The sequence below is a fragment of the Oncorhynchus nerka genome, linkage group LG15 (assembly GCF_034236695.1).
Source record: "Oncorhynchus nerka isolate Pitt River linkage group LG15, Oner_Uvic_2.0, whole genome shotgun sequence".
NCBI lineage: Eukaryota > Metazoa > Chordata > Actinopteri > Salmoniformes > Salmonidae > Oncorhynchus > Oncorhynchus nerka.
The window spans coordinates 55,405,600-55,414,398 of NC_088410.1; positions in this window are offsets into that span (position 1 = coordinate 55,405,600).

Genomic DNA, 8,799 nt, shown 5'->3' on the forward strand with positions numbered 1-8,799 from the left:
GTTCTCTGACCTCCTCCCTATAGGCCGTCTCATTGTTGTTGGTGATCAGGCCTACCACTGTTGTGTCATCAGCAAAGTTAATGATGATGTTAGAGTCATGTTTGGCCACACAGTCGTGGGTGAACAGGGAATACAGGAGGGGACTAAGTACACACTCCTGAGGGGCCCTGTGTTGCGTTTATATTTTTATCGGTGTAAATGTAATTCAGGTAATTGAACCTACGTTGGTCAATTAGTTGTTTATTAACCAAAACCCCCCAGAAATGTTGGTTAATCACTCAGCACCAGTAGCCGATGTGAGTTAGAACTTTAAACAGGTTTACATTCACAAGGCAGTGGGGCCAGAAGGATGACAAGTACACATACTCAGAGCATGCGCTGACCAGCTGGAAAGTGTTTTCGCTGACTCCAGCCTCCCAAGTCGTAGGCTGTTCTCTCTGCTACCGCATGGCAAGCGTTACCAATGCACCAAGTTTGGAACCAACAGGACCCTGAACAGCTTCTACCCCCAAGCCATAAGACTGCAAAATATTTAGTACAGGTAGCTATTGGTTAACTATTTAACTATTTGCATTGACCATCTTTTGACTCATCACTTACGCTGCTGCTACTGTTTATCACCGGTCCTGTTGCCTAGTCACTTTATCCCTACCTACAAAGCCTTCAAAAAATATTCACACCCCTTTACTTTTTCCACATTTTGTTGTGTTACAGCCTGAATTTAAAATGGATTAAATTGAGATTTGTGTCACTGATCTACACACAACATCCTATAATGTCAATTTGGAATTTTGTGTGTAGAACAAAAATGAACAGCTGAAATTTCTCGAGTCAATAAGTATTGAACCACTTTATGACATGCCTTAATAATAAGTTCAGGAATAGAACTGTGCTTAACAAATCACATAGTGAGTTGCATGGACTCACTTTGTTCAAGAATAGTGGTTTAACATGCTTTTTGAATGACTACCCCATCTCTGTACCCCACACATGCAATTATCTCTAAGGTCCCTCAATCGAGTAGTGAATTTGTAGTGAATTTTTGTTGTTGTTGATCATATTACTCCAGTGCTAGCCTCTCTACACTGGCTTCCTGTTAAGGCAAGGGCTGATTTCAAGGTTTTACTGCTAACCTACAAAGCATTACGGGGTGGCAGGGTAGCCTTGTGGTTAGAGCGTTGGACTAGTAACCGGAAGGTTGCAAGTTCAACCCCCCGAGCTGACAAGGTACAAATCTGACAAGGTACAAATCTGTCAAGGTACAAATCTGTCGTTCTGCCCCTGAACAGGCAGTTAACCCACTGTTCCTAGGCCGTCATTGAAAATAAGAATTTGTTCTTAACTGACTTGCCTAGTTAAATAAAGGTAAATAAATTACATACCTACGGTCACAAGACGCAGGCCTCCTTACTGTCCCTAGAATTTCTAAACAAACAGCTGGAGGATTGGCTTTCTCCCATAGAGCTCCATTTTTATGGAATGTTCTGCTTACCCATGTGAGAGACACAGACTCTGTCTCAACCTTTAAGTCTTTATTGAAGACTCATCTCTTCAGAAGGTCCTATGATTGAGTGTAGTCTGGCCCAGAAGTGTTAAGGTGAACGGAAAGGCACTGGAGCAACTTGCTGTCTCTGCCTGGCCAGTTCCCCTCTCTCCACTGTGATTCTCTGCCTCTAACCCTATTACAGGGGCTGAGTCACTGGCTTACTGGTGCTCTTCCATGCCGACCCTGGGAGGAGTACGTCACTTGAGTGGATTGAGTCATTGACGTGATCTTCCTGTCTGGGTTGGTGCCCCCCTTGGGTTATGGAGATCTTTGTGTGCTGTACTTGGCCTTGTCTCAGGATGGTAAATTGGTGGTTGAAGATATCCCTCTAGTAGTGTGGGGGCTGTGCTTTGGCAAAGTGGGTGGGGTTATATCCTGCCTGTTTGGCCCTGTCCGGGGGTATTTTCGGATGGGACCACAGTGTCTCCCTACCACTCCTGTCTCAGCCTCCAGTATTTATGCTGCAGTGTGTCGGGGGGCTAGGGCCAGTCTGTTATATCTGGAGTATTTCTCCTGTCTTATCCGGTGTCCTGTGTGAATTTAAGTATGCTCTCTCTAACTCTCTCGCTTTCTCTCTTTCTGTCTTTCTGTCTCTCGGAGGACCTGAGCCCTAGGACCATGCCTCAGGTCTATCTGGCCTGATGGCTCCTTGCTGGCCGTGCTGCTGCTCCAGTTTCAACTGTTCTGCCTGCGGCTATGGAATCCTGATCTGTTCACCGGACGTGCTACCTGTCCCAGACCTGCTGTTTTCAACTCTCTAGAGACAGCAGGTGCGATAGAGATACTCTGAATGATCAGCTATGAAAAGCCAACTGACATTTACTCCTGAGCTGCTGACCTGTTGCACCCTCAACATCCACTGTTATTATTATTTGACCCTGCTGGTCACCTATGAACATTTGAACATCTTGGCCATGTTCTGTTATAATCTCCACCCGGCACATCCAGAAGAGGACTGGCCACCCCTCATAGCCTGGTTCCTCTCTAGGTTTCTTCCTAGGTTCTGGCCCTTCTAGGGAGTTTTTCCTAGCCACCGTGCTTCTACACCTGCATTGCTTGCTGTTTGGGGTTTTAGGCTGGGTTTCTGTACAGCACTTTGAGATATCAGCTGATGTAAGAAGGGATTTATAAATAAATTTGATTTTAAATTTGATTTGAATTTCAAGCACAGATTTAACCACAAAGACCAGGGGGGGTTTCAATGCCTCGCAAAGAAGGGCACCGATTGGTAGATGTGTAAAAATAATTTAAAAAACAGACGCCGAATATCCCTTTTAGCATGGTGAAGTTATTAATTACACTTTGGATGGCGTATCAATACACCCAGTCACTGCAAAGATACAGGTGTCCTTCCTAACTCAGTTTCCGGAGAGGAAGAAAACTACTCAGTGATTTCACCATGAGGCCAATGGTGATTTTTAGACAGTTATAGTTAATGGTTGTGAAATGAGAAAACAGAGGATGGATCAACATCGTTGTAGTTACTCCACAATACTAACCTAAATGACAGAGTGAAAAGAAGGAAGCCTGTACAGAAGAAGAATATTCCAAAACATGCATCCTGTTTGCAACAAAGCGCTTAAGTAATACTGCAAATAATGTGACAAAGTAATGGCATTTTTGTCCTGAATACAAAGTGTTATGTTTGGGGAAAATCCAACACAACACATCACTGAGTACCACTCTTCATATTTTCAAGCATGGTGTGTCATGTATTGTCATGTTATGTCTTGTCCCTGTGCTTTCTCTTCTCTTCGTTTCCCCCTGCTGGTCGTATTAGGTTTCTTTCTCTCTCTCTATCTCTCTCTCTCTCTATCGTTCCGTTCCTGCTCCCAGCTGTTCCTCATTCTCCTAACGACCTCGTTTACTCTCTCACACCTGTCCCCTCTTTTGCCCTCTAATTAAGTCTCTATTTCTCTCTCTGTTTCTGCTTCTGTCCTTGTCGGATTCTTGTTTGCTTTGCCCTTGTCCCGTCCTGTCGTAATCTGCCTCTTCATCAGATGCTGCGTGTGAGCAGGTGTCTCTGTCCTCTACGGCCCGCGCCTACCCGGAGGGACCAGCAGTCTGTTGCCGCTAGCCCTGCTATTCTCCTCTACTACTAGAAGGGGGACTCTCCTGTAAAGATAGAGGATTTATGTTTTCCCTGTTTGGACATTAAAAGACTCTGTTTCTGTTAAATCGCTTTTGGGTCCTCACTCACCTGCATAACAGAAGAATCCGACCAAGAATGGACCCAGCGACTTCGGATCCTCTCTACTCAGCCGTCGAGATCCAGGGAGCGATGCTAGGCAGACACGAGCAGGAATTGTCTGCTGCTCGACATGCCGTTGAGACCCTGGCCGCCCAAGTCTCCGACCTCTCGAAACATATTCACAATCTCCGCCTCGATCCACCGGCTACTTCCAGGGCTTCCGAGTCTCCGGAGCCCAGAATTAATAACCCACCGTGTTACTCTGGGGAGCCCACTGAATGCCGCTCGTTCCTCACCCAGTGTGATATTGTGTTCTCTCTCCAGCCCGTACTCCAGGGGTACAGCTCGTATCGCCTACGTCATATCTCTCCTTACTGGACGGGCTCGTGAGTGGGGCACGGCAATCTGGGAGGCAAGGGCTGAGTGTACTAACCAGTATCAGAACTTTAAGGAGGAGATGATACGGGTTTTTGATCATTCAGTTTTTGGGAAAGAAGCTTCCAGGGCCCTGTCTTCCCTATGTCAAGGTAATCGATCCATAACGGACTACTCTATAGAGTTTCGCACTCTTGCTGCCTCCAGTGACTGGAACGAGCCGGCGTTGCTCGCTCGTTTTCTGGAGGGTCTCCACGCGGAGGTAAAGGATGAGATTCTCTCCCGGGAGGTTCCTTCCAGCGTGGATTCTTTGATTGAACTCGCTATTCGCATAGAACGACGGGTAGATCTTCTTCACCGAGCTCGTGGAAGAGAGCTCGCGTTATCCGTTTCCCCCCTCTCCGCATCACTACCATCTTCCTCCACTGGCTCAGGTGCTGAGCCCATGCAGCTGGGGGGTATTCACATCTTGACTAAGGAGAGGGAACGGAGAATCACCAACCGCCTCTGTCTCTATTGCGGTTCCGCTGGTCATTTTGTCATTTCATGTCCAGTAAAAGCCAGAGCTCTTCAGTAAGCGGAGGGCTACTGGTGAGCGCTACTACTCAGGTCTCTCCTTCAAGATCCTGTACTACCTTGTCGGTCCATCTACGCTGGACCGGTTCGGCAGCTTCCTGCAGTGCCTTGATAGACTCTGGGGCGGAGGGCTGTTTTATGGACGAAGCCTGGGCTCGGGAACATGACATTCCTCTCAGACAGTTAGGGGAGCCCACGGCCATGTTCGCCTTGGATGGTAGTCCTCTCCCCAGGATTCAGCGTGAAACGCTACCTTTAACCCTCACTGTCTCTGGTAATCATAGCGAAACCATTTCTTTTTTGATTTTTCGTTCACCTGTTGTTTTGGGCCATCCCTGGCTAGTGTGTCATAATCCTTCTATTAATTGGTCTAGTAACTCTATCCTCTCCTGGAACGTCTCTTGTCATGTGAAGTGTTTAATGTCTGCTATTCCACCTGTTTCTTCTGCCCCCTCTTCACAGGAGGAGCCTGGTGATTTGACAGGGGTGCCGGAGGAATATCATGATCTGCGCACGGTCTTCAGTCGGTCCAGGGCCACCTCCCTTCCTCCTCACCGGTCGTATGATTGTAGTATTGATCTCCTTCCGGGTACCACTCCCCCCCCGGGGTAGACTATACTCTCTGTCGGCTCCCGAACGTAAGGCTCTCGAAGATTATTTGTCTGTAGCTCTCGACGCCGGTACCGTAGTCCCTTCCTCCTCTCCCGCCGGAGCAGGGGTTTTTTTTGTTAAGAAAAAGGACGGGACCCTGCGCCCCTGCGTGGATTATCGAGGGCTGAATGACATAACGGTTAAGAATCGTTATCCGCTTCCCCTTATGTCTTCAGCCTTCGAGATCCTGCAGGGAGCCAGGTTTTTCACTAAGTTGGACCTTCGTAACGCTTACCATCTCGTGCGCATCAGGGAGGGGGACGAGTGGAAAACGGCGTTTAACACTCCGTTAGGGCACTTTGAATACCGGGTTCTGCCGTTCGGTCTCGCTAACGCTCCAGCTGTCTTTCAGGCATTAGTGAATGATGTACTGAGAGACATGCTGAACATCTTTGTTTTCGTTTACCTTGACGATATCCTGATTTTTTCACCGTCACTCCAGATTCATGTTCAGCACGTTCGACGTGTCCTCCAGCGCCTTTTAGAGAATTGTCTTTATGTGAAGGCTGAGAAGTGCGCTTTTCATGTCTCCTCCGTCACATTTCTCGGTTCTGTTATTTCCGCTGAAGGCATTCAGATGGATCCCGCTAAGGTCCAAGCTGTCAGCGATTGGCCCGTCCCTAAGTCACGTGTCGAGCTGCAGCGCTTTCTCGGTTTCGCAAATTTCTATCGTCGTTTCATTCGTAATTTCGGTCAGGTGGCAGCTCCTCTCACAGCCCTTACTTCTGTCAAGACGTGCTTTAAGTGGTCCGTTTCCGCCCAGGGAGCTTTTTATCTCCTCAAGAAGCGTTTTACATCCGCTCCTATCCTTGTTACACCTGACGTCTCTAGACAGTTCATTGTCGAGGTTGACGCGTCAGAGGTGGGCGTGGGAGCCATTCTGTCCCAGCGCTCCCATTCTGACGATAAGGTCCACCCTTGCGCGTATTTTTCTCATCGCCTGTCGCCGTCAGAACGTAACTATGATGTGGGAAACCGCGAACTGCTCGCCATCCGCTTAGCCCTAGGCGAATGGCGACAGTGGTTGGAGGGGGCGACCGTTCCTTTTGTCGTTTGGACTGACCATAAGAACCTTGAGTACATCCGTTCTGCCAAACGACTTAATGCGCGTCAGGCTCGTTGGGCGCTGTTTTTCGCTCGTTTCGAGTTCGTTATTTCTTATCGTCCGGGCTCAAAGAACACCAACCCTGATGCTTTATCCCGTCTCTTCAGTTCTTCAGTAGCCTCCACCGACCCCGAGGGGATTCTCCCTGAGGGGCGTGTTGTCGGGTTGACTGTCTGGGGAATTGAGAGGCAGGTAAAGCAAGCACTCACTCACACTCCGTCGCCGCGCGCTTGTCCTAGGAACCTTCTTTTCGTTCCCGTTCCTACTCGTCTGGCCCTTCTTCAGTGGGCTCACTCTGCCAAGTTAGCCGGCCACCCCGGCGTTCGGGGTACGCTTGCTTCTATTCCCCAGCGTTTTTGGTGGCCCACTCAGGAGCGTGACACGCGTCGTTTCGTGGCTGCTTGTTCGGACTGCGCGCAGACTAAGTCCGGTAACTCTCCTCCTGCCGGCCGTCTCAGACCGCTTTCCATTCCCTCTCGACCGTGGTCTCACATCGCCTTAGACTTTATTACCGGTCTGCCGGTGGGGAAGACTGTTATTCTAACGGTTGTCGATAGGTTCTCTAAGGCGGCTCATTTTATTCCCCTCGCTAAGCTTCCTTCTGCTAAAGAGACGGCACAAATCATCATTGAGAATGTTTTCAGAATTCATGGCCTTCCGTCAGACGCCGTTTCGGACAGGGGTCCGCAATTCACGTCTCAATTTTGGAGGGAGTTTTGCCGTTTGATTGGGGCTTCCGTCAGTCTCTCTTCCGGTTTTCACCCCCAGTCTAACGGTCAAGCAGAACGGGCCAATCAGACTATTGGTCGCATCTTACGCAGTCTTTCCTTTCGAAACCCTGCGTCTTGGGCAGAACAGCTCCCCTGGGCAGAATACGCTCACAACTCGCTTCCTTCGTCTGCGACCGGGCTATCTCCTTTTCAGAGTAGCCTCGGATACCAGCCTCCTCTGTTCTCGTCCCAGCTCGCCGAGTCCAGCGTCCCCTCCGCTCAGGCTTTTGTCCAACGTTGTGAGCGCACCTGGAAGAGGGTCAGGTCTGCACTTTGCCGTTATAGGGCGCAGACTGTGAGAGCCGCTAATAAGCGTAGGACTAAGAGTCCTAGGTATTGTCGCGGTCAGAGAGTATGGCTCTCCACTCGTAACCTTCCCCTTATGACAGCTTCTCGCAAATTGACCCCGCGGTTCATTGGTCCGTTCCGTATTTCTCAGGTCGTTAATCCTGTCGCAGTGCGACTTCTTCTTCCGCGACATCTTCGTCGCGTCCACCCGGTCTTCCATGTCTCCTGTGTCAAGCCTTTTCTTCGCGCCCCGTTCGTCTCCCCCCGTCCTTGTCGAGGCGCACCTATCTACAGGGTCCGGAAGATTATGGACATGCGTCCTCGGGGCCGTGGTCATCAGTACCTAGTGGATTGGGAGGGTACGGTCCTGAGGAAAGGAGTTGGGTTCCATCTCGGGACGTGCTGGACCGTTCGCTGATCGATGATTTCCTCCGTTGCCGCCAGGTTTCCTCCTCGAGTGCGCCAGGAGGCGCTCGGTGAGTGGGGGGGGGTACTGTCATGTATTGTCATGTTATGTCTTGTCCCTGTGCTTTCTCTTCTCTTCGTTTCCCCCTGCTGGTCGTATTAGGTTTCTTTCTCTCTCTCTATCTCTCTCTCTCTCTATCGTTCCGTTCCTGCTCCCAGCTGTTCCTCATTCTCCTAACGACCTCGTTTACTCTCTCACACCTGTCCCCTCTTTTGCCCTCTGATTAAGTCTCTATTTATCTCTCTGTTTCTGCTTCTGTCCTTGTCGGATTCTTGTTTGCTTTGCCCTTGTCCCGTCCTGTCGTAATCTGCCTCTTCATCAGATGCTGCGTGTGAGCAGGTGTCTCTGTCCTCTACTGCCCGCGCCTTCCCGGAGGGACCAGCAGTCTGTTGCCGCTAGCCCTGCTATTCTCCTCTACTACTAGAAGGGGGACTCTCCTGTAAAGATAGAGAATTTATGTTTTCCCTGTTTGGACATTAAAAGACTCTGTTTCTGTTAAATCACTTTTGGGTCCTCACTCACCTGCATAACATGGTGGTGGCTGCATCATGTTATGGCTGTACTTGTCATCGGCAAGGACTAGGGAGTTTTTGGGGGATAAAAATAAACAGAATACAACTAAGCATAGGCCACAATCTTAGAGGAAAAGCTGGTTCAGTCTGCTTCCCAACAGACATTGGAAGACAAATTCACCTTTCAGCAGGATGATAACCTAAAACACAAGGCTACATTTACACTGAGTTGCTTACCAAGACAACATTGAATGTTCCCGAGTGGCCTAGCTACAGTTGTTCTAGCAATGATCAACAACCAACTTGACAGAGCTTGAAG